The sequence below is a fragment of the Zophobas morio genome, unplaced genomic scaffold (genome assembly GCF_036711695.1).
Source record: "Zophobas morio isolate AGI-343-1 ecotype UQ-CSIRO unplaced genomic scaffold, CSIRO_AGI_Zmor_V1 ptg000024l, whole genome shotgun sequence".
In the NCBI taxonomy this organism is placed as follows: domain Eukaryota; kingdom Metazoa; phylum Arthropoda; class Insecta; order Coleoptera; family Tenebrionidae; genus Zophobas; species Zophobas morio.
Window position 1 is genome coordinate 13,965,747 of NW_026972129.1, and position 26,706 is coordinate 13,992,452.

The following is a 26,706-nucleotide window of genomic DNA, read 5'->3' on the forward strand; positions in this document are numbered from 1 at the left end:
ACAATTCGATTTTGCAACATTCTATTTGTGATGGATTAATGGCAACTATTTAAAAAAAAATTTGTGTCTTAACGCATTTCCAAATATCTATCGGTACCGATAAAAATGAACTCAGTGTTAAATTTTCATCAAATTTCAATGTTGCGTCTAGTTATTTCCAATGTAAATCTAGTACCAATAACTTAGTTAAGAGTTTGAAATTGTCAAAATTCAAGAAGAGGTTCTGTTGGAGAAAATGTCATATTGTTCGTTAGTTTCTCGAACAGTCTAATCATGTTAATCAGAGTACATTAGCATAACTAGATCAGAGTAGTGTAGGTCACTTTTCATGTGATGCGTGGATTAATGGTCGGTAATGGGAATTTTGAACTCAAATTTTTTAGTTTTTCGTCGCTAATTAGACTATACAAACTGTCAAATAAAATGGCCATTCCTGTGGACTTGTGGTTTATCAGGAACAGTTTGTCTTGTCTACTTATCGACCAACTAAATTGTTTATACAAATAAACACTTATTTTTTAACGAAAATTTGGTTGCCTCGTCGCTAAATGAGACAACCTGTACTTAACAAAACCGCGAGTTGGCAATACAAGCTGTTTTATGTGCCAATTTGTCGAGTGTATTTACCAGTGAGACACTAGAGTTTGGTTTAGTGAGTGAAGGAAATATGTAGTTCGAGTGTAATTCGATACGATATGTCGAGGAATTATTTTATTTTTCCCCGTTTGTTTGGTGGTGATACCCCTGGACATGAAATTTAAATTCGATCAACGTGACTTGAGGTAAACAAACATTTTTTTAAAGCTGGCTGATCCATTGTCAGATTGACAAAAGAATTGTGGGATTTTGGATTTTTTTCCCATGAATTAAATTATCGTTAAAAAATACAGGTAGGTATATTTGGTGACTCAAAAAAATCTTACTATAACAATTTCAAGTGACTACATAATTGATTTCATGCTTTTTACCTATTGATTAAAAAAATGCTATTTTTATGGCTATTAGTACTCTCTTTCTTAACTATACAAGTGTATATTGCATTCGTTCGATACCATAAATGTGTTCCGAATGTCTGCGATTTATTACCTACAAAACCTACATACATAAAAAGGTTAGATGAAGAGATACGTCGTATTAAATGAATATTTATTTGGAATATGTATATACGTATATTTGATCTTTTAACAATACATTATCAGTGCATATTGCGTGTTATAAATTACTTATAAATAATAAGTTGTTTTTGTTAAAATAAATTACGAATCTGCGTTCAAGAGTTATTGCCGTTTTTGAAGTGCAAGTGAACTTTTTTAGTATTTAGTAAATTATAATTAGTAAATACATGTAAATATATTTGTTTAGGATCTCACTTTCTGTGTCGCTTGTTTAAATGCCAGTGGCGTGTTTCGACTTTTGATTTCCACTCAGTTTTCATCGCGTTATATCGCAATTACCGTAAATTGCGTAATTTATGCCGAGAAAATTAATGTGCCAAATGTTATTTTTTTATTACACCACAACATCCCGAAGTCACACACTAAATTTATTATTTTCGTGTATTTGCGTTTACGTTGCATGTTTGGACCGACGGGACACAAAGAACGCGGAGTGAGAGTGTTTTCACGCAATTTACCTTTACCGTAATTTATATCGTTTTTGGGGTGAAATGACTTACATTAAAAATATGATTTGAGCTTTAACGAAACATTTAGTGCTTTCTTTACGTCTACAAATACTTTAGTTTTCGTTGTTTCTAATACTCTGGATAAAAAAAGTAATTCTCTGAATCATTGAAGAATGAGTACTAATGAATAGAGATGTACCGACTGTAGGTCTGGCCGACTAACCGACTAGCCGATTGTTCGGCCAGTAAAAACCGACTAGTCGGCCGACTGTGCGGCTTTGCTAAAACCGGTTTATAAATGCGACAGACAGTGTGTTTTCTCTTTCTATTTCTCTGACTACCTTAAAAATTTGTTTTATTTTAATAAAAGGAATAACTAAAGTTCCTTTGTTTTTCAAAAAATGTATTAAATTTGTTTGGATAATTTTAACATTTATTTTTTTTTAGTAACTCACTACAAAAATAAAGAATAACACAATTTAGAGCCAGTTTATACAATATTTTAACTGAGATTAAGTTGATCGCGCATTTAACAAGGCCATTAGCGACGTCTGATTGGCGTAGAGTCGGTCCTATGGTACTTTAACGCGGGGTTAAAAATTAAATCGCAATTAAATATTTAATTGAGGTTCTGTAAACCGGGTTTAATTGTTTTATATACTATTTTAATTTTAATAAAAAAAGCCGACCGATCGGCTGTTTAGCCGACCAGTCGCCGACTGCAGCCGACGATGAAAAACGGCCGAATAGTCGGCTACCAGTCGGTACATCCCTACTAATGAATGATATTATATTACGACTGAGGCTAAATCGATGATAAAATATTCTATGGTTCAGTGGCCCATATTAATTTATTCATATAAATGGGCCGAGGCTGAGAAATGATGAGTCTATTAAATAAATAATTCAGATTATGAACAATTGTCGAAAAAATATATTGTATGTTATATAGTTTTATAGTATATAGAAAATGAAACATCCTATGTTTTCGTTATTTCCAAAACCAATTAAACCATTTAATTTGGAGCCACGATATGGTAAATTTAAGACATTACGTTTTTTCGTTTGCAATTGTACGAGAGTTGAAATTAATAACTAAGTAGTCGGAAAAACACATCTTACTGTTTGCTGTCAAATGTCCGAATCAAAGTTACTGTTGTTTAATTTTTTATTACTTATTATGTTTATGTTATTAAAATAACGAGGAAATGATTGCAAACGCCGTTGGAGATATTATTATGCTCAGCTTTACATAGATACAATCCACTGAAATGCCAATGCTTTCAAATTTGGTCTTTCATAACATTAAAAATATAAATAGACTGATCAGAAACTCAGCGCACGGTCATATTTGATTAAATTGCTGTAATAATTTTTATTTCCCGAGCGTAAGCTGGGTTTCCCGTTTCTGTCTATCTGTCTGTGTTGATTTTATTATACAGATAGTGTCAGAAACTACTTGTTGTGAAACCTTATATTTTAGGAATGTGGTGTAGATGGTAAAACGCTAACAAAAATTTGTTTCATCACCCCCACCAACAATTTAATGACGTTATCTCAAAATTTTGGCCAATAAATCATATCTAAAATGTGAAAAATATTATTAATCTATCCCTGTGGTTTATCAACGCACTCATAGATATTTTTTAAAATTGCTTATGCAGGATGAAAAAAAAAAATGAAGGAAGCAATTTGTTTTATTGATTAAAGCAACAACGGTTCTCCTTATTTTCGCGAAAATTGGGAAAACATTTTCATGAACTCACTTGAAACAAACGCATAACATGCGTGTTTATCTATAGTTTAATAGTCTACAATTATCTTTATTTTAACTAATAGAGGTTATCATAAAAAAAAAATGAATGGTTGTACGTAAGAACTCAGAGCCGAAGGAAGTTATGTCTAAATAATCTTGCACCAATTTTTATGTTTATAATACACGCCGCTTATATTTTCTATGTAGGTTTCACTATTTTCCTAACAGCAGGAAGAATTAAAGAGATTTTTAACTTCATAGTGATACATATGTGTGTTTGTTTAAAGTTTATTTTGAAAAATCAAATATTATAAAGTAGTCCAAGAGATATAAGGTTATGTGACAATCATAAAAGTAGTGGACCGCAAATAAATACCCCCTTTGTGTAGTTCGCACTAAGCTTACCGGTTGGCAACAAATCGTCTTCTAAACATTCCTTGCTTAGATTTAGATATTTAGTGAAAGCCGTCCGTGAACGAAACGACAACAGCCGGTCGAGCTGCAGTGGACACGTTATTTACGGACCTAAAACCTTTTCTGTTGTAAACAACTTAATATCGACACAATGGGATAATTTTATGATGGCCATGTAACCTTATAGCTCTTGGACTACTATAACTGCAGTTTGGAATTCTCAGTAGTTTTTGATTTCAATAATTAAGGGAACAAGTAAACTTTCTTAAACAATATCATATTATGGATTTTTTACTTCCCGAGTGTAAGCTAAGCAAATATTGCAATAAGGTCCATCGGACGAATGGCTACTTTCATGATTTTTCGACCATTTCATGACCTTCAGAGTATGAAAAAATAGGTTTCGCGTTACCATTTGTCTGTTGTCTGTGTCGATTTTTGTAGACTGATAATCTCCAAAACTACCGGATCGAGCGTTGTCCAATTTGTATACAGGCTGTCTCAGAAATAAGTACATTAATTTTAACCAGTAACAGAACTCGTGAAACGGAACAACTTTTTTATCTAGCATTTTTTCGAAAACTCAAGTCGAATTTCGAATTTTCCCACCCATATATTCACGAGCCGTCTATGTTCACCTTAAATAATAACTCAAATAATAACAACACTACAACAATGAAGAAGGTACCCTAGCAACCGTTTTGACACTGACAATCATTTTTATGTCAATGTTTTTATTAAACGTTGTCTCTTTAAAGTTTGTTTGGCATAGATTTCTAATTTATAGACGAAATGTGTTGAAATGGCTTTATTTTCAAATCTGGAATGCACCGATATCGTTTTAACGTACGGTGAATCTCGGGGAAACGGCACTCGCGCCCAACGAATTTTTTCAGGAAACCTCCCAAATCGTCGTCTGCCAAATGTGCGCAGTTTTAAGAACGTTACAGCATTTTCGAGAGTACGGATCTTGTAAACCTGCACCTCAGGATCGGGGTAAGTTACGCAGTAATAGAATTGCTAATATTGAAGAGGCTGTTTTGAAGAGTGTCGAAGCTCGGCCGGGCACTAGCACGTATCACTCTCTAGTGTGATGTATCGAAGAGTAGTATTTGGAAGATACGCAGAGAACAAATGTACCCCTTTCAGGACCAGAAAGTTCAGTTATTGAAACTAACAGACTTACCACGTAGGCAAAACTTTTGTAAGTGGGTTAATAGAAAAATAAACGAACAAGCAAATTTTGTATCTCTTATACCATCAACTGATGAGGTCGGTTACACGAGGGAAGGTGTTCAACACCCACATTTGGGCCGATGAAATTCCGTACGCCATTAGGGAGCAGTATTTTCAATTTCTCTCTAAATGTTTGTCACATTGACACGATTAGGAAAATACGTTATCCTAGTAACTGTTTTTGACCATACATTATTAATTATAATAACTATTAGTGTCCATGGGTGACTAAGGATCCATGGGCGGGTAACCTTAATTGGGATATAACTTTAACAATTTTTAACTTGATAATTAAAAAGTTCTTGACAAAACTCTACTAAAAAAAGTTGTTGAGTTCAATGAGCTCTACAACTGATTAAAATTAATGTACTTATTTCTGAGACACCCTGTATGTATGTTAGGAATAACCTATAGATGGTAAAACGTTAACCAAAATTTGTCTAATCATCTCCACCAACAATATGATAATGCCCCCTCAGTCAGGCGCGGATCCAGGGGGGGGGGGCAATGGGTGCAATTGCCCCCCCCCCCCTGACACAGGACCGAGGCACTTTATTTTGACCACTTTCAAAATTTTGAAATCGCATTTCATTTTGTAAATACAGTACCTACAACCTCTATAATCCGAATTCGATGCTTCTTTAATCCGAACAAAAACTCTACAATCTGAACTGAACTTGGAAACACGCACCTACTTGCAAAAATGACGCAAGATCTTTCTACATATGTTGTATGGAGTATTCTGAAATTTTTAAAAATTGCCATATTTCAATGCACTGAATTAATTATTATCTAATTCTGGAAAAAAGGTTGAAGTTATCGAAGAAATGAGGCCCGAAATCTACAAGAAAAGGTATTTAGGTAGTTAAATTTCGAAAATCGTCGAAAATAGGTCGAAATTTGCATGAGGAACATTTCATTTTTGAAAAAATTTCCTAAAAATTCTGAAAAAATTCAGGGATATGTATATCCCGACGTTCTGATTCCAAATATAGAATGTTAATGGTAACCGAGCAATATTTTCGAAAATTCGGTGTGAAATTTGAATTTTCCGAAATTTTTAAAAATTGCCATAAGTATCTCAACTGGACGAATCTGGAAAAAAGGTTTAAGTTATCAAAGAAATGAAGCCAGAAGTGACTTCTGAGGTCCAAAATCTACAAGAAAATCTATTTAGTTAAATTTCGAAAATCGTCGAGAATACATAATAGAAAATTACATTTTTGAAAAATTCGTCTAAAAATTCTGAAAAAATTCAGGGTATAGATCCCAGCGTGTTCCAAAAAGATAGCGTGTTTATGGTCACGGAGTAATATTTTTTTAGAATGTATCTATTATCCATTGTTGCTTAAGAATTCTTTAATTTTGTTTAATAAAATTAAGGTTTATTTCTTGAAGTTTGTTTTCAACTGTGTATGAAGTTGTTAATCAATTTCCTTTCAGATTTTTGGGAAAATCGCTGATCCGAACAAATCGTTAATCCGAACACACCTTTTTCCCAATTAATTCGGATTATCGAGGTTCTACTGTATACGACGAAAACAACCAAATGTCACCCATGTTATGTGAAAAAGAGTATACTAGTTAAAATTTTATAAATTTTTTTTGTTTAGAACGCATTTCTGGGAAATAGGTGAAATACCTCAAAAATTGCCCCCCCCCCCCCTAAACGAAATCCTGTATCCGCGCCGACAAGCGTGTTACCTTTGCTTTAGAAGGGTCCGGGGTTCGATTCGCGAAATATCATATTTTTTTCCTTTATATCGTGACTAGTTTACCCCTACTTTAGCAGTCAGTACAAAACTCTACCGTAAGTTATAGGGGTTATTTCAATTTTATAATTTTTCGAAGAAGCTAAATTAGTTGAACTGTGGGGGTGAAAATAACCTAGGATCATTTTTTTTTGTATCAAGAAACTATTTTTTTTTTCTTTAATTTCAACATGCCAAGAAATATTAGGCAAGTTATCAAACACGCAGAAAAAAATCCTAAATTGTGGCCGTCGGCCATCGTCGCTTCCTGTTCTGTGTTTATGGTTTCTTAGAATAGTGCGTTTGTATCAATGTAAAATCGAGTCCTCGAAAGTAGAGGAGCCGTTAACAATGCACTGTTTTCTTTGACAGTTCCATGTCGGCGAATGTAAATTGTAGCAGATTTTTCGTAGGCGGTATGCAGGTACCTAGTTACTGAATTCGATGTGTTAAGTACTGAGGTATTTACTAATATAGCAAAATTCTGATTTTTGGATATTCATAATAAGATATATTGGGGATTACTAGAAATATATTTCTTTTTAATTTGGCAAAGGTCGCGATTTCGCAGAAGAACCATCACAGGTCCAGATACCATAAGACGATAAAGACATAGAAATCCAGTAATTCTACTTGATTTTGCTTTCCATCGCAATTTACAGGTGTAAAAATTTACTACATAGGCTGGTAAAGATTAGCGGATTAGTTGTGCGGTAGTTTACAGGTGCTGTTCGATGTGTATGTCAAAAAAAAAAAAAATAATGAATGAGGCAATCTATTTTCTTGGTTCAACCAAGAATGGCTTACCAGATTTTCCAGAAAATTTGGGAAATTATTGTGCTGTTATTGTTAGTATTACACTTCACCACTTACCCAAATTGACATACGTGCTCTTGCTTGAAACATGCATATAGCGTGCTTCTTTACCTTTACTTTATGACACACATATCTTTATTTTAATTTATAGGGGTTATCAAAATTCGCAAAATTAAATTTTATAAATTTTCGAAAAAGTTGGAAAGTTCTGTCGAATGATCAATTTTTTTGTCAAAACATTTGTAACTTTGTGTAGTCCAGTCCAGTAACCAATTGGTGCTCCTTCCGTAACAATCAATTGGTTACTGGATAAGTACACATATGAAGTCATACAAATTTAATCAAATCGTGTTTGTTTGAATTTTATATCAAACTAATTATTTTATTCTTGTTCATATCCACTTTGTTTTAATTTTTAGATTCTCCCTTATAATTTACAAATGTTTTTATGTCTTACGTAGTTGTTTTGATAAATGAAATAAGTTTGAAGGGTGGAATTGGTAATAATTGATCGTTGAGAATGTGGAACACGCTTTTGTTCAAAATTACATCAAAAGTCGTAAATTTATTACTGCCAGTTTTATAGTGGCATGTTGTCCTTGTTCATGTCTCAAAGTAATTACCAAACTCGAATATTTTATAATCCACTTTTTACTAAATTGCAAAACCGCCCTTCAATCTATTTTATTAGATTTATAGGAGCTCGACATGGAAGAGATTATTGATGTTCTTTACTGTTGTTGCAGTCTGCATATCGAATGAAGGCTGGTAGAAATATAGTCATTTAATCAAACTTAATGTAGGTCAAGATAGAGGAGTGGAACTTTAATTTAATTTTTTTATTGGCATTTTTTTTTTGATTTTCTAGAATATCTAGGAATTTTGCCTCAGCAAACATTTTAACTATTAGACATTTACCATGATGGAATGCAACTTCGCATGCAATTTTAATTGCTGGCAGAGATTGATTATACTAAGTATAGAATTGATTCTTTTTGTTGCATTCTTATTACATACTGACACAAAACGGCCGTCTAGGACACATTTGAATGATATTTTTTGCTTGCTATAGATATAGCGACAGTATGACGTTATCAATATTTTTTTAATGCACTTCTCCCATTTTTAGAACTTGTAGTCCAGACGTTACAAACATATCTATTTTGGAATATCATGCTGATATATACAAACTTTGAAAACAGAAAAGGAAAAATCATTATTATATGTAGCTGTAACAACGAATATTACTTTGGTCCGTAAGAGACAATAATTGTTCTGTTAGGCAATCTGCCTTTTGTCAATATCTTTACGCGTAAGGGTTCTATTGCGTATAGTGTGTGATTTTATTTTTAATTCTGTGTTTTTTTTTGGTGCTTAAAAGTGGTTCAGTGTCCTAGAAAATTGGTGGGTGTTGATTCTGTTATGTAACAACCAATTGTTATTTAAAACTTTGAAAAATGATTTTTGTACATTAGTGTAGGTGGTATCGTTTTGTAAATAAATTGCTTCTTTTACTTTTAGTTTTTCATGTTAAATGCAATCTCCACCTTTCCGGACAATAAAGAATGAGTATCCTATTAATTTTAATTAATTAAGTATGTAGATCAAAGCAAAACTGCCAGGGATGTTAGATTGCGTGTTCGCTTTTTGCTTGTAGTAGGTGCTCGCCAACGACGGGTATAATGATAGAGGCAGTATCTGGGCCGGATGTAAATCAGCTAGCCGCTCCCTGAGTCCTCGACACCACTGCAATACGCCACTGTTTGCTGGGTTGCGGCTGGTCCTGGCTTTTCAAGGATAACACTAGTCGACTAGTCCATCCATATTTAGCTATAATTTTTTTTAGTAACATTTAATAATTAGCAGTTACTACTTTTCAAATCAAGTACTTATTAAGGAAATTTTACCTGTGTTGATATGAATCAGTTAAGGCAGTGGCGTCTCGTAACTGACCTAAAAAAATTGACAGCACCGTATTATGTATAATAAAGCAGGGTTTCGTGTAAATTGATTTTTCCTATTTATAAAATGTTGATGACGTCATCACAAAATTTTGTAATGGAAGAACAAACAAAATATACCCCTAGCATGTTTCTTTACCTTTGCTTTAACAGTACACACATATCTTTATTTTAACTTATAAGGATTATTATAAAATATGTTGTACTTCACAGGATAGTAAAATAACTTTAGACCAGTTTTTTTAATACTACTGGTTTTATTATTCTAAGATTGGTACTACAAAGTTTGGGAACTTTGTATTGATGGATTGCTAGTTTGAAGTTTAAAAACGGAAAAAAACTGTCAATGAAAATGAAATGAAACAAAAAAAAAATATTTCAGACTAGAATAAGTCACTAACACTGATGCTGGTTACGTTGCCGGTTCTATTTTCGAAGAAATTGCGGTTTTGGTGAATCTTTAATTTTGGAACAACATATACTCAGGTTTTTAAGGAGAATGAACAAATACAATTAATTATTGACAATGTTATACCGAAATTTTACAAAAGCTTACTGTGTTCACAAGTTATAAACAAAGTTTATGGTACTCTAAGATATTTCGTATAAGTTAAATATTGAGGTCGATTATTAAGCCACAGGTAAAACAGTATCTTACAAAATTATAGTGTTTTTTTTATTTGCCGATATTTATTACAATTCTGGTATTTCGTTAAGCCTGAACAGTTTCGCGTACACTCTATGAACTCGTAAAATTAGAAGCGGTCGTCTGTGCTGTGATGTACTTTATAGACAATTTTGTATTTATGTGGTCCATTAGTTTAAAACAAAAGAAGAGAGGTCCAGCTTGCAGCGCCAGCGGTTTGCAGTAAGCTGCGGTTTCATGGACTAATGGCGCCGCTTTCGGCGAGTGCCGCAATCATGGTTCAGCTCCTCCAATTATTGTTCCTCATAAGGCAGGTGTATTTTCCGTAGATCCAACTGGGTTTATGGTTGATTTTAAATTGAACGCTATTCATAATTAACGACCTATTGTTTTTTCTTTAATTTAATAGTCGTAAAGTTGATGCACTAATTGTGATTAAACTTTTTTATTTCGTTTATTAGGAGATTTTTGACGTCAGCGAAATAACTAGATTATAAAAATGTATATGTATTTGGTAATCGGGCTAGGTGACTATATTTATAATACAGTGTGTACATTGGGAACAAATTTAGTCAATTTAAAACTGATTGAATGATAAGTTGGTTTCAGATGGAAAAATGTCACTGTGTAGGAAATAGTGGATTACCTATATGTATACAATCGTGAAAATAAAAAAAATATAATAATCAAGCAGTGTGTGAGAAATTGTCTTAGCACTGATGAAGTGATTAGTAGAGTTTTATTGATGTAGATAGCGATAAGATGATGGTTATACTGGAAGAATCGCACCGTTTAATATGATTTTGATGGAATCCTATTAACAAATATAGAACAGTCTACTTGAAAGTTGGCAATTTTAGCAGATCCACGTGGAAAATACTGTACAAAACAAATGTTTGTAAAGTAATTGTGATAAAAATCAAGACAGATTAGTAAACCATGAGTGTAAGAGTATATTATTTCATTATATTTAAATAACCGTAACTACTCAAAGTGATGAAGCCAGTCATCAAATTCTTGGTGGGGATGATTAGACAAATTTTTGTTAGCGTTTTACCATCCATTCGATATTCCTAACATACGACAGACAGACAGACAGACGACAGACAGACGACAGACAGACGACAGACAGACGACAGACAGAGGAAAACGGAAGGCCTATTTTTTCGTATTCTAGGCGCCATGAAACGTCGAGGAAACCTGATAGTAGTCAGTTGCTCGAGTGAATCGATTACAATACTTCCTTAGGGGCGTATGTCAGTTCGACCACGGCTGGGGGGTCATAAAACCTACCAGTCAGTTCGACCACGGTGTTCGACCTGAGGGACTGAATAGATACGAGGATTAAGTAAAGGGTAAAGATGGAAACAAACATGTTTATTATATACATTTAAACAAAAGAAGAAAAGTTACAGAGGAGGCAAGTATATATGAGAAACACTTTTTACAAACGTATAATGAGATATAACTTGTCCGACATATTCATTATGTTTTTGTGTCACAAAGTCAATTTTGCGTTGAACACTTTTTCTGGGATTTTTTATAGTTACGTTAAGGAGTACCTACCTGTGTAAATTGAAATATATAAGGATGACTTTTATAGAAAGAAGCATTGAACCTGGAATGAAATGATTCACAAGCGTTGGTTGTTCTGTGTCGAAAGCTGCCTCCAGCTGCCCAAAGTGAAGGCGGAAACAGTGCAATATCACCACAATAATTGTTAGATAAATTTTCTCTAAACTGGACAACCCTGGCATCAGCAGGCATTAAATAATGTAATTCATTATTAAAAAAGCAATCATATCCTCGGATTCCAAGAATTGAAGCCCAAAATATAACCTTAAGTAACTGCCAACGAGTTCTGGTCTTTATATTCAGCTATGAGGCCCAGCGACTGAATTTTTCTTAACTAATTTTGGGATAAATGGAATCTACATCCGGTGATTGTAGAATTAGGCCACACAAAACGGCAGGCGTTATGGATTGCCATTTCAAAGTCAAAAACGATTTGTTGAAATTGAAGATTTAAATGTAACTCTTGACTTTTTTGAACTATTAATTTCAAAACATTAATGTAAGTTTCAGTCCTTTTGTCTGGTAAGAGACAGAAAATTAAGGGGATATAATGACCATTTTTAAATCCGTGGATGGTGAACATTTGGTAAAAAAAGTTATGATATTCGCCTTTTCGCTGTACATAGTTTCTGCTTGAACTTTTGAGTCTGTCATTGCGTTAACAGCAAAGAGTAACAAATAAACAACAAAAACTAACTAAGAAGAACTTGCACACAGTTTAGAAAAACTTCAATAAACAGGAAACTAAATTCAATAATTGTATTTACGACAATTTATATACATACCTACCTCCCGCCTAACCCCAACTTGCAGGTAGTCCCCACCCCCAACACTAATTATCAGTGGTGGTCGAACTGACCGGTAGTCCTAATCCGTTGGGTTATAGCTAAAAGGATCCAGTCTGTTTGGTGGTCGAATTGACAAACTCCGGTCCTTAGTTTCTGCTGAAGACGTAAAAATAAAACACAATTGGGAAACAATCTTCATATATAGTAAGCTCATTTGACATACACCTGTTAAAACTTTTATGACTTAAGCGGCTTAAGCCAAACCACCCTTATAAGTCAAACTGGCTATTGTATTACTTAACTCAGTTCACTGCTACATTATGCCAACAATGGACAGTAATAATCTTGCGGTTCGGGTCCACAAAGCTAAGCCAGTTTGTCTTATAAGGGTGCTTTGGCTTAAGCCGCTGAAGTCATAAAAGTTTTAACAATTGTATCTCAAATGAGGTTAGTTTTTTTTTAATAATAATAAGTTTCCAAAATTTCAAATGTATTTAATTATCTTAGAAGAAAATAGTATGAAACCTTTTCCAGTGTTTAGCTAAGAAAATTTTTTAAATAATCTTGGTATTCTTCCGGTACTCATTTGAAAAGTTTTAATAAATTTTAACACTTTTTTGCTTCTCGAGCATAAGCAAAGGACGTATTGTAATAGGATTCATTGACCGATTAGGAAAAACCGAGTAGAAAAAAGTGGTCCGCTCTTCCTGTCTGTCTGTCATCTGTCGTTTGTGTCGATTTCCAAAACTACCTGACCGATTGTTGTCAAATTTTATATGGATTTTAGGGGTAGCGTGTAGATGGTAAAACGTTAACAAAATTTGTGTAATCCTCCTAATCGGTTAAATTAACAATAAATTAAAAATGGAAATGATGATTGCGCGTTGCAGATACATTTAAATAAAGTGGGCTGACAATTATCAAGGAAACGAGTTTGTTGTGTGTCAAAAAAATACTCGAAATATTCAATTGTAGTTAATTTTAATGTTAATCAAAAATGGAAAAATGTGTATAAGAAGGCTTACCAACAATTCTTGAAGTGGTGTGAGGGAAAAGGTATTAAGAATGTTTCTTCTGAAGGTGTGTTCCTGGTTCATTTTTCTGAAATTTCTGAATCCTATAAAGTCTCATCGCTGTGGTCGTACTATTCGAAAATTGAATCAAATTTATTTATTCATCATAATGTGGACATCAGTAAATTTTTAAAGTTGATAAGTTTTCTAAAAAAGAAATGCGCAAGGCTATAGAGAAAAAAAATAACTCGCACAATAACCAGGATTGATCGGACGCTTTTTTATTTTTTATAAAAACAGAAAGTGTTCAACTCTATCCAGTAGGAGAAAATACTATAGGCAAAATACCATCGATTATTGCAAGATATTTGAAGCTTCCTGATGCAGATTTTGACCGATCATGAAAATAATGAAGATGAAGCTTCAGCTAACAAAGACGAAACTTCAACCAGCAGCCAGCGAAGTTTCAGTCGTTGGCAATAGAAATAATTAATTCTTGGTTACTATTATGTAATGTAAATGTTAATTTTAATAAATAAAAGAATAAAATTTGGTATTTTACTTAAATTGTTCTTAGTGTATTCCTTAGAGAATAAAGTACCATGTCAAATTTTAAACTACATGCTAGTGTGAAAACCCAGATGATTTTTGGGGTGGAAATAGCTTTAAGGTTCTATTTTAATTTCCATTACCAGTTTTTGGCAGTAAATTGTTAATTTGTGTTTTAAAAAATAAGAATTATTTTGGTTAAAGAGTTTATGTACATCGTAGAAGATTTTGACTTATTATTTTGACTTGCATTTTTCTTGTCAACAATCGAGACAACCTGTACAATCTGATATAAAACTTTTGAATTGTGATTTTGTCGGGTATGGGACGATATAGAAATACTGCAAAATCTTTAATGTAACCAGTGACTATTTCCACGTTTTTTTTTAATTGTGTACTACGGCATGTTGACGAACTTCGGTCAGTAAAAATCAGCAACCGAAATTTTAGTAACGTCAGGTAAATACCTGTTTTTACATGGCTGGCTACAATGTTACAGACGAAAATACCCAAATATTTTTTTTTTAAGAAATATCCTTTAATTTGAAGCATAATTTTTGATAAAATCAATAAAAATTGACCCAAATTACATCCCGCAAAAATTTCAACTCAGAATGTTTACTCAAACATAAATTAACATGGGATATAAAATTTAACATAAGAATGCGTATGGCCACTTTAAAAAAGATGCACTGTATGTAAATACTGCAAATTAAACCTGTGAACTTTCTCTGTTTAATTTTATTGTTGATTTCAGTAATAATTTGCGTCATATTTTCGGGAATATTGTATGTGGAACAAAAAAACTACACTCTGTTTTTTACATAATTTCTGCATTTCAAGGGAAATTAGGCTCGGCGTATCATTCGACCACATTTAAAATTTTTGATTCAGCAGTTTAATTAACACGCAAGTGCATAATCAAAAAATACAAAGTGCAATGACTTCGCTGGGTATTTCAGGCATGTGTAGCGGTGCCATTAATGACGCCAATATGATATTAAGAAAGAATTAGTTAAATGAGGGCTTTCGGGTGCAGATTTAAAAAATTACGCAGCGATTTTTACGTCTGCTGGGTAGAACTAACAACTGATAAGGGAGAATGCGTGCTTAGGATAGCTGCCAAAACTTGTAGACCTCATTATTGAACGGAAGGTCTGCCAATTATTGCTATTGACGAGCACTAAATTTTGGAGCGCACATAATAATTAACGCCCATTTACTTCGTTAAAAAAAATTGAAATATTTACCCGTTTTGCGCCTTTTTAACTAAAAATAATAGTAATAACGGATTGTCTTCCCGATTGCGTGGGATAAAGTCCGACGTTTCAGCCATTGAGTGCGTGCACATTCCCATGAACGGTGGCAAAGACCTGGCGATTATGCGAGTGTTGGGCTTCACCCCTTATTAATGGTGCGAGTGGTGGACGGAGCAAACTATTGATAAGTCACGACACCAATAAGTAATGCAAATAAAAACGAAAAAGCCGTCGAGGGTAGAGTTTTCGGGGTCGCAACGTTTTAGTTGCCACTATAACAGGAATAAGGAATTTCGTAACCTGACTAGGTTTTTTCATGTCGGCCGGTACTCAAATACATACATGCTAAATTAGATAATACATTTGTAAGTGGTGTTATGTGGTATAACTCTTTAAATATTTATGATGCAAGCAGTCATTACCCAATTATGGTAAAGAAGTCGTAGTACTTATACATTATGTCGTGAAGGAAAATTCTACAATTAACATTATCACACGCTAATCTTAGCGTTAATTATTATTATTTTATGTTCTAATTAGTTTTTTCATCATTTTCAGGGAATCGGCTAGACCATGGCAAGCACATCATCGTATCCTTGCGAGGTAATTTTTATTTTAAGCTTTACAGAGTAATGCACTTGAGTCAAGTTCATAGACAGGAGTATCATGCAAGATATTTTTTTGTTTCTTGTTACTGGATGATTTTGAATGGTAATGTTTACAAATTACGTTAACTTATACTCCTGTTTTATAGCGGTTAATAATTTACATTTTTTGTTTATTTTCAGTAGTTTCTGAATTATTCAGGAGCTGAAACTTGTCATTTTGACTTCCAGAATGTAAGCTAAGGAAGTATAGTAATCGAGTCCAACTGACGAATTGCTACTTTCATATTTTCTGGACGTTTCATGACCACTAAAATTCGAAAAAGTGACATCTCGTTTTCGTCTGTCTGTCTGTTGGTCTGGTGTCTGTATTACTTTTTATTGACACATAATCTCCGAAACTACTGGACCGGTTGTTATCAAATTTTGTATGTCTTGTTGTGTATATTAGGAATATCATGTAGATGGTAAGACGCTGATCAAAATTTTTCTAATCATCCCCACCAACAACGTGATGTCGTATATAATCTTTTGTTTTTTATGTTAGTACTGTAATTATCTAATATATACAGAAAAAAGTACTATATAAAATCGAATAAAAAAGTATATACAGTTGGTTTATTGTTTATTAAAATCTGATAGAAAATAAACAACATACAACGTCAAAGGTTTTTTGTCAATCACCCGGTATAACATTCTGAGATGAGAGAAAAAATAATTTCATTGCGAAGACTTCTACTAACTTTAGGGTTGATCATTGTAATGTTGATTTGTTTTTATTTACTTGTACGTCCGTCGTCTGAAATTTTGAAAAACGGCAACGAGTAGAAGCAAATGAATCACATTTTATGTTAGGTAAAACAAATATAACCACGAGAAACGCTAAACATTTAAAATATAAATAAATAAATCCCAAGTATAAACTCATCTTATTTTGCATAATGTTATTGTACGTAGGATTTATTTGACAAAATTTTGAGATGACATCAATTTTTGATCGGATAAACAATATTTATTTTATTATTATATATTAAAAATTTACCATGTTTACGATAAGTTTAAAACGTTTGTAAGATTTCAAAGCATTCAGTTGTGCAGTTTCTGATTTAATCAATAAAATAAATTGACTCTTTCATTAAATTTTTGAGTCACCTGTATAAGCCATTTTAAAAATTATAAGTGCGTTGATAAACTACAAGAATAGGGTCATAATATTTTGTATGTTTATGAGAGGATTTATTGGGCAAAATTGATGTTATACATTTTTTGGGAGGGGATAAACGAATATATTTTTCTTAACGATCTACCATAATTACAAGATTTCAGAGCATTCGCTTTTGCAATTTCAAAGTTATTTTGCAAAATATTATTACACAATTTTGATTTGTTTTCCAAAAATTTAAATGTCTAGAGTAAAAATTCAACACGGATTCACACACCACAAATGTAGGAATGTTTTATTTTATAAAATTAAAAAAAAACTACTATTGTAAATTTTGGATGTCGTTCTATTGGTGGTGGGAATGATTAGCCAAATTTTAGTTAGCGTCTAACCATCTACATGATATTCCTGATATACATACAAAATTTGACAACAATCGGTCTCATAGTTTCGGAGATTACGTGTCTAATAAAAACGGATACAGACGCCAGACAGACAGACAGACGGAAACATGACACGTTGAGAAAATATGAAAGTGGCAATTCGCGCGTTGGACTCGATTACTACGAGCCCTAACAACTAAATGTTCGGACAAACTAACCGGAGCGTTCAAAAACCACTCTTTATGTATTAATTTTTAATTTTTATTATCAAATCACTTAAAAATAGGAAGCTAAGATTTCAAAGAATAGTTTTTAATAAAAAAGTTGAATGTTTTACTTTACATAGAATTTTAATTCAAATGTGACTGTGGATTTTTCAGAAAAAGTGAATACACTTTGGCAACTAATTATTCGGACAAATAAATAAAAAAAATAATTTTCACTAAGTAGGCGGTGTGAATTGTTTGATTGTTAATAAATATCATTCTCTTCTTCCTGCTTTACCTAACTGTGTTGTAAGATCCATAGAAAAATATATATATTCTTTAACAAAATGGTTCGTGGACGTCCACTTGAAAAATCATTACGTGCACTTATTGTAAAGAAGTATTGCCAAGGTAAAAAAATTCGGGAAATTAGTGAAGAACTGAATTTAGCAAAGTCCACTGTAGCGGATATAATCTCACATTATCGCGAAACTGGTGGACTAGACGTTAAAGGAAAAAGTTCAGGAAGACCGAAATTAGTTTCAGAAAGAAGTCAAAATCTCCTTGTAAAACTTTGTAAAAAAAATCGAAGAAACACATTGCGGGACATAACAGCATAATGGACGGATGAAATAGGGCATAAGCTGTCACGAGAATGTTGTAGAAAATGGATTCACAAGTCAGGATTAAGTTTTTATAAGGTAATTTTTAAGTTTTTGGTTTACATTTGTTCCACCGTGCCGTTACGGGCCAAAGAAAAACCTTTAATAACGGCAAATCAAAAGAAAAATAGGTATAACTTAGCAAAGTCTAAGCTGGCATGGACCATGGAAGATTGGTCAAAGGTCATTTTTAGTGACGAGTCAAAATTTGATGTGTGCGTGGGAGATTTGCGGAGAAGAGTGATAAGATCAAAAAGTGAAGCGTTCAATAAAGACTGTTTAAAACGAACTGTAAAGTTTCCTAAAGGAATAATGGTGTGGAGATGCATGTCAGCTAAAGGGTTGGGGAATTATGAATTGGTGGAAACGACTATTAACGCCATGAAATACCAACAAATTTTAGAAAACAGTTTGTTGCCCTCTGTTGAAAAACTGTATCCGGACAACGATTATATTTTTCAACAGGACGGTGCATCATGTCATACCGCAAAAAGTACTAAGAAATGGTTTGGGGATCATGATATAAGAGTCCTTTCATGGCCTGCGAACAGCCCTGACTTAAATGTCATTGAGACACTTTGGCACGACATAAAATCCGTTTTGCGCAACAACCCCCAACGAACACTCTTAGGTTTAAAAGCAAAAATCGACGAAGTTTGGGCAAGTTTTACTCCTGAATACTGCAGAAGACTTGTAAGTACTATGCCTGCAAGGATACGCGCAGTAATCAAAGCAAAAGGAGATGTTACACCATACTAAGTAAAAAAAAATACTCCTGTCCGAATATTTAGTTGCCAAGTTTATTCGTTCATATCAGCTTCTTGTTGTGTTATAATTTTGTTAAGTTTGATAACTTGCCCAATTTTTTGAATGCAAGAAAAATACTTCTTAGTTTTTTGTAATTAAAGAAAAAACAAGATTTTTTTAATACAAAAAATATAGTCCAAAGTTATTTATACACACTGAAATTAATCCAACAAATTCTGTGTAAGGAAAAAATGGATATATCGGAGATCGAAACTCAGGCCCTTCAAATTCATAGCTAATGCGATTGCCACATGGCTATGTTTCCAATAGTTGGTATTCGATATTTAAAGAGCAGCTTTAATACGAGAAATATTCAGTAATAAAAATTATAATAATAACAAACAAAATCAAAGCAAATTCATAAACCACAAGTACAGTACATTATGTTATTTTATAAAATTTACATGTCAGCAAAATTTTGTTGGTAGGAATGATAAGACACATTTTGGTTAGCGTTTTGCCATCTACACGATACTCGTAATATGCATATAAAATTTGAGAACAATCAATACAGTAGTTTCGGAGATTTTCTGTTTAATAAAAATCTACGCAGACTAGAGACAGATAGACAGAGGGACGAACGAAAATGGAAGACTAATTTTTCCATAGTCTAGAGGGGTTTAACCAGTCATTTACGCTCGGGAAGTAAAGATTGTTATTAAGATAGAACTTCCCTCACTTTTTGAAACACAATTAAACAAGTCTAGTTTCTTACATAATTATTCATAAAAGTTGATTCTCAAGATTTTATTGTTTTATCATAATACATAACGCGTTATCAATATAACAAACAGTAATGTGTTAGAATTCTAGGAAAATTACATAAATCGTTTTTGTCGGAATCAATAAAATAAATTGATTCATTCATTAATTTTTTCAACATCCGGCATTAACAGTGCAAAAATGTAAAACTATGTAACTAAAGCCCAAACAACATTGCATGTCGAAACACATTACTTCTATTCAACAAATATATAATTAATTTTTACAATCCTTTTAGTAACGTTTTAGAGGGGAGCAATAAATGAATTTGAATTACTTTTTTGGAATCATTAAACGAATATATCTTGCCAAACTTTCGCTTCTTAGTTTCGAAGACAAACAGTTAACATTTGCTTTTAATAATATGGAAACATTATTAAACCACAAATAAACATGTGATTATAAGTTCCAAGCAGGATTTATTTAACAAACATTTGGGATGACGTCACCAAATTTTTGTAAGAGATGAATGGATTAATTTTGATTTTTAAGCTAGTGGGCCTTGTAGTTTCTAAATTGAATTATAAATTGTTTTCCTAAACCCTGTGTGGGTAAAGTAGGTTAATAAAGAACAGGAATAGACTCAAACTGTTTCCCACATTTTAAATTTTAAGAGTAAATAGAAGCAACATTTTGAGGGAACATCGACAAATTTTTGGTGTGGAGTTTACCATCTACCCGATATTTTTAAAATACATGTAAAACTCCACAATAATCAGTCCAGTAGTGGCAGACCTGATTTGTCTAATAAAATTGCCTACATCTGTTATCTAACAGGGGATGACAAGTGACAGATGTACAAAAACAGGAGATCTACTTTTTCATTTTCTAGGAGCTATGACGTCGAGAAAACATGAAATTAGCCATTGGTTTAGTGACCCCATGACAATGCTTTCCTAACTTATGCTTGAGAAGGGAAAGTACAAGATGTAATATATCTGTGATAACTCTTGGATGTTAGCTAAGGAAGTATAAAAACAGTAGTTAATTTTTAAATCTTTCTGTTGATTATAATTTCGGAGACTTCCACGATCGGACTCAGCACACGATCGTTTTCCGAGTTGGGACCGTGTTAATTGAGTTTTTGGGCTCAACCCGGAAAACGATCATGTACTTTCTGTTGATTACCTACTGACGTCTGTTGTTAAATAAAATTTATTGAAGAAATGTCAAACACAAGTATGTCATTTTTCGACATAGTTCTCTGCACTCTTCCACCATTTTGGAGGTGCTTGAATACCCACAGAAAAAAATGTTTTGATCGTCTGCAGCCACCCATACACCGGGGACCTAAGACATGGCAATCTCTTGAGGCTAGGCCAGGAGGTTGAGATGTGCAATTTTTTTTTTTTGGTTTAGGTGAAAAGGCGTGACGCCATTCTTTGCTTGTTCACTTAGTTTCGGGTTGTTGATAGTGCACTCAAGACTCATCTCCAGTCACATTCCTTACTGGAACGGTATCTCTTTCTGCTCTGTGTCGTCGCAAAAGTTCTTCACAAGCGTGAATACTTTGATGCAATGCTCTAGTGAAGTCCCCAAACTGCCATCGTGTCAATATTTTTAGTTGTTCCTACGATATTTTACTGGGACAGCCTTGTTTCATTTGGTACACCTAGGTCACTTAGCCTCGTATGTATTTTTTTAATAAAATAGGTTAGGTTTTTATGTTTGGCCGTTCTGTTAAAATTAATTGTCACTACAAAAATGCAGGTTTTCACGTTTTATAAAAAATATATTTATTAACATTGGAAAATATAACGCAAATTGAAGTTCAGAATCAGAACTAACACATTCAATTGACGTTGACGATGACTACGCCGTCGCTTGTTGATCAAAAATTATTGTGGAAGTTGTTGATAGATAGTAGTTTTTGAGCACCATCCCCCATCGTCTTTCGGCCTCCGGACGTCAGCCCCACCTTCAGTAAGAAAAGTGTTTGAACTTCTACGCAAACAGTGACCAGTGTAACTATCTGAATCTGATCGGCAATTTTACTTGGTATCTTATAATTTATAACGTACATGTTTATGCCAGCAGGTTGCACTGTAGATTTGTTGTTTTTATAAAACACGAAGAGCCTCGAATGATTAGGATGTTTTGGTTTTGGTACAATTGAATTTCGTTAACCCCTTCCATTTCTGTCTGGTGAAAATTCATTTTTTCTTAGTTTTACTGTCAGGTAGTGTAACAGCTAAGATGGAACTAGTATCTTCAATGTTTCGTGCATTTAACTGTCCCAGTTCTTCACTGCGACAGGTATCGTAAAACCCAAAAATTAATGTTACCTTGATGAGCACATAGCAATCATCAGGGACGTTAATTAAAAAATTCGACATCTTATCTAGAGAAAGAATCGTTGACGTTTTCGATTCGTGACCATCTTGTTGTCGGTTTAATATAATTGCAGTTTTCCATATTTGGAGATATCCACGTTTTCTCTCACTTTTAATGTGCTTTTCAACATAGAATACATGGACCAGAGTGGATACGATTTTATCTTCCCAGTCGATAATCACCTACATAAATCTCGAGAATTGTGTAGGCACATGTATTAGGAAAAATCAATGCTACTTGTTTTTGTTTGAGGTTTCCAGGTAGTAAACGCATTATAAGCTTTTTCGTACTTGTCGTGTGATTTTGTGGGATCAAGTTAATTTTTTCTAATTTTTGCAAATTTTGGTTCTGGTTCACGCAGTGATTTTGAGCAAAAATTTGTTTACACTGATATTATTTTGTTTGTTTGTTGTGAAAGTCGGTACCTGCATAGTAAATTGTCACAATTTAATTTCTCTGTTGAAGTATACGAAAAAATTAGTCGAAGGTTATTTCGACAGAATTTTCCTGGCCCTTGACGTATAATCCGACAAATCCCACTTCTCTATTACATATAAAATTGGATTTTGCAATTTTCGTGTTGGCCCATTTCTAGTGAGCATTATTACCTGAAATCTTTCACTGCATACATTTTTCAGATTGTGAAGGTTGTAGTTTTATTGGAATACTTTATTTGGCCAACACGGCTCCCCGATGTACTGATTCCTTCTGATAATTATATACAGTTGGGTGTCGCCGAGTGTATAGACGGTATGAATGAGTCATTCACGGGCTAGCCAGCAGTAGATGCCGAGTGGATGCAGGATAGTGGGCTTCGCACTCTCATCAACAGTCCGGTGCACAACTCGCGAGGATATCCGCCGCCCAAGCCTTTTAGGTCACGTGCTGGCAATCACCACTTCGTCAGACTGCTAGCAGTGAGAAGACAAGACAACAGATCCATTACACTTCATTAATTTTTTTCAGCCCGAGCCTATTCATTTCTCTATTTTTACCACGGTTGTATTTCCTCCGTTCTCTTCTCTTCTTGCAAAACAATCTCTCATTGAATCATTTACGTAAAACAAGAAAAAAATTAATAGAAGCACGTACAGGATACTCGAATATGATGAATCGTCTGATTAGCGAGTCTATTGTATTCTGCGACTTGGTTAAAATTTCCTTTATTGATTTTTGCACGTTTTTATTGGATGATTCACGTTTCCTTCTTTTCTTGATATTCACATCCGAATTTTTACTTTATGGTTACATCCCAAGTGAAAGATTTTGTTGTTAGAGAACTATACAATGAGTTGCATATCGTACGCGCGAATGAACCAACATAATACTAGTAATAATACGTTCCGTTGTCAGAAAACGGAAGAAGAGGTGTCCATATAAATTCCCCCCTTGCATCGGCTAGACGTGATTCAGGCTCATGTTAAAACTTGTCCCGAAAGAAAATGCGGCACCAGGAGGACTCGACATCACCTGCCTCGCTAAGCCGGGATCTTTTCGCTGCAGTACCATTGAGGTACGATGAAGTAGAGATTTATCTCCCGTTTCAGTCTATTTTTTATACAAAAGTGGTTCATATAAAGACTACAAGTAATGCACTAGGAAATGTTCAGTCGTCAGAATGTACAAAAAGGATTATTTTAATTATTAAATAAATCGCAGGAAAGGTATACATATATTATTATTATTTGAGGGTTGATTAGTTTAATGAATTTTGAGATGACTTCATCAATAAAAAAAATGCATTACCGCGTTCGCTTAGCATTTTACCGTTTACACCATAATTTTATACTAAATTTGAAATTTCTGTACTTTTCGAGATTGTCTGATAAAATTGCCAACAGATAGACCGAAACGTAGGATCTCCTTCTTTATGAAATACTTCCGAGTCTCACGGACTTGGCTAAATTTTTTTTTCATTTATCAAACTACTGGAACCAAAATTTGGTGTAAATTGACGTAAAACAAACGGGCGTCGTTTCTGGTTTCTTCGAAAATAGATCAACTTTTTCAAAAACCTATGGCTGTCTTTGATGGTTTTTTTATTGCTCTCATAAAATTTTATCATAAAATACTTGTTCTCTACAGCTTTCGAGTTATTTCATTTTTCTGCGCATAATTTTGTGGTTAAAATTTTTAGTAAATAAATATTAGATATGTTAAGTAAAAGTTACTCCCCAGAACGAGAAAACAGTCTAAATACAAGTAACATCATTTACCAGTATAAAAATCTGCTGCCTTTCAAACTGTAGCATGTATGATACATTTCGCTAGAGTTACAAACAAAAAACCTTAGTTTTTATTGTTAGAAGTACTATTCATATGGTAAAATACAAAGATATTAAAAATTCTACCAGTAGTTAAAAATTAAAAAAAAAAATTACCGCTTTGCGTCAGAACAGCCGCTAATTGACTTATATTCAAAAACATGTCAAGAAACCCTAGACGACAGTCTATTTTTTGTAAGGTAGTGAGTGCTTAAGATGGTGAATTAGGGCGACCCGCAAACCAAGACATGAAGTGCTGTTGTGGATTTTGAAAGCTGGCGTTGTTCCTTTATGCCAAATGCACGCCTCTTCCGGTTCAGTTTAAATCGGAGCTGGTCTTTATTTGTACTTTTTATCATCTCGATATATTGCGTTGGGTGGATTTTAGCAGATGGCAGACCTGATGTTGAAAAGTTTACTAAAAGAAAATAGAGACTATTGATATTTTGAGATGATTCATTCTTTTTCCAAATTTCATCGGATGCGCTTTAATACACCGCAAACGCCGGATGCGATGTGGACCGGATGGCTTCCTAGACAAGCGGTCTGCTCGCGACTTGCATTCTAACTGGCCATGCACATCGTAACCAGCTGTATGTCTTGGGACACTGACAGTCGCGACACCTCATATCACGTCTCTTGCTAAAAATAGTGTATGTGGTACCAGGCTGCAATTCAAGCTCTTTTCTTCTACATTTGGCCTACGTTTTTGGAAGAATATGCGTGGCGTTTTTAGTTACTTTTTGATATTCATTATAGTTCCGTAACTGTGAAAAAAGTATGCCGATGTAAAGGACGTTCCTGTGCTGAAATCGCTGAGCAGCAGACGAAGCTCCACACTACATGATAAGTAATTAAAATGACCATAGAGAAAATTACTTTTCTGTTTATTTTACATTTTTTCAAATCAAGTTAATTCTTTTGCATGAAGAAACATGGAACTGTGTTTTATAACGATTATTATTTAAAAATCGTAGTATAAAATGATCAAAATATTATTATGTTAAAATTACCAAAATAGTGCTATTATATTACAAATTATCATTAACTTTTATAGATGTTCGATCAAGTCTATTTCTTGCCGAGTGATAGTAGACTTTATTTGTCACACATTACTACATAATTTACACTCATCAGGGCCCTAATACTAATGTTCTTAGAAATTGTGTGGGTACCGAGCATTCAACAAACTTTTGTTAAAATTGTGTGAAAGCTCAAGTTTTTCGAGCTCGCGAATTATTTCAGATACGTGTACATTTTTTCAAATTTTATTGGGGTACTTTAGTTCATTATCAGAAGAAATCGGCTTTAACTTAAGGTTATTATGGTAATATTCATATCATTATATTAATATAAACTATTGAATAATCAGCTAAATGTTTTTATTCTTTTTACATAATATACAAAAGTTGTTGCTAAAAACTATGGCGTTGACAAAATTTTAATGACTCCCTCCGTTCTGGAACTCAGCTTTAGGTGGGATATTTATATACGAATAGAACTCTTTTTATAGTTGATCACGATATATAGGTACATAGGTGCGATACATAGATACATAAATAGGTTTGACTTCATTGTTTACAAATGAAAATTTACTTTTTGTTACAACTCCATTATTCATATTACTAAGTATATATTGTTATGTGATCGGTAATTGAAATCAGCGTGGGTGAAACTCAACAATTTGTTTCTCAGTAGTACAAATTTATACGACCAACTACACAGCGAAAATGTAACAGTGAATAACTCTGATTCAATTTTTACTCATTGTTCATCGGCTCGGCTGGATTAGACTAGACTCGAAGACCCTAATTCTTTCATTGGCCGAAATGCCGTTCCTGACGGTGGTCTCTATTTAAACTGCGATGCGTTCTTCTAGAGGATTCGCGAACTCTGCCTTCGAGGTTGTTCTGGAGTCCGGTATCGCATCAAGGCTTTTCTCTATTCGAACGCCGCCGTCACTACCGCTCATCGTTGTACATACTAAAAAGCTATAGGCATCGTATAGTGGCGGCGTATGGCTTTATTTCGTAACAATATATAATAATTAAATGGAATTATTTAATGCTATAAACTTGCAAATACGGTTACACAAATTATCGTCATTGTATATTTTCTTAGGTATGTTATTAT

The 26,706-nt window shown here is 33.6% G+C and overlaps 1 protein-coding gene across 2 annotated transcripts in view; it reads left to right on the plus strand.

The window, feature by feature from the left end:
* Nucleotides 1-26,706, plus strand: part of LOC135134899 (probetacellulin-like) — a 194,352-nt gene that overhangs the window by 3,067 nt on the left and 164,579 nt on the right. The window contains exons 1-2 of one of the 2 annotated variants that reach the window (XM_064063781.1): nt 653-782; nt 15,947-15,991. The gene's annotated coding sequence lies outside the window, so the exon portion shown is untranslated. Of the gene's footprint in view, nt 1-652; nt 783-15,946; nt 15,992-26,706 lie in introns of those variants that run through there. The other variant, XM_064063780.1, reaches the window with a different exon arrangement.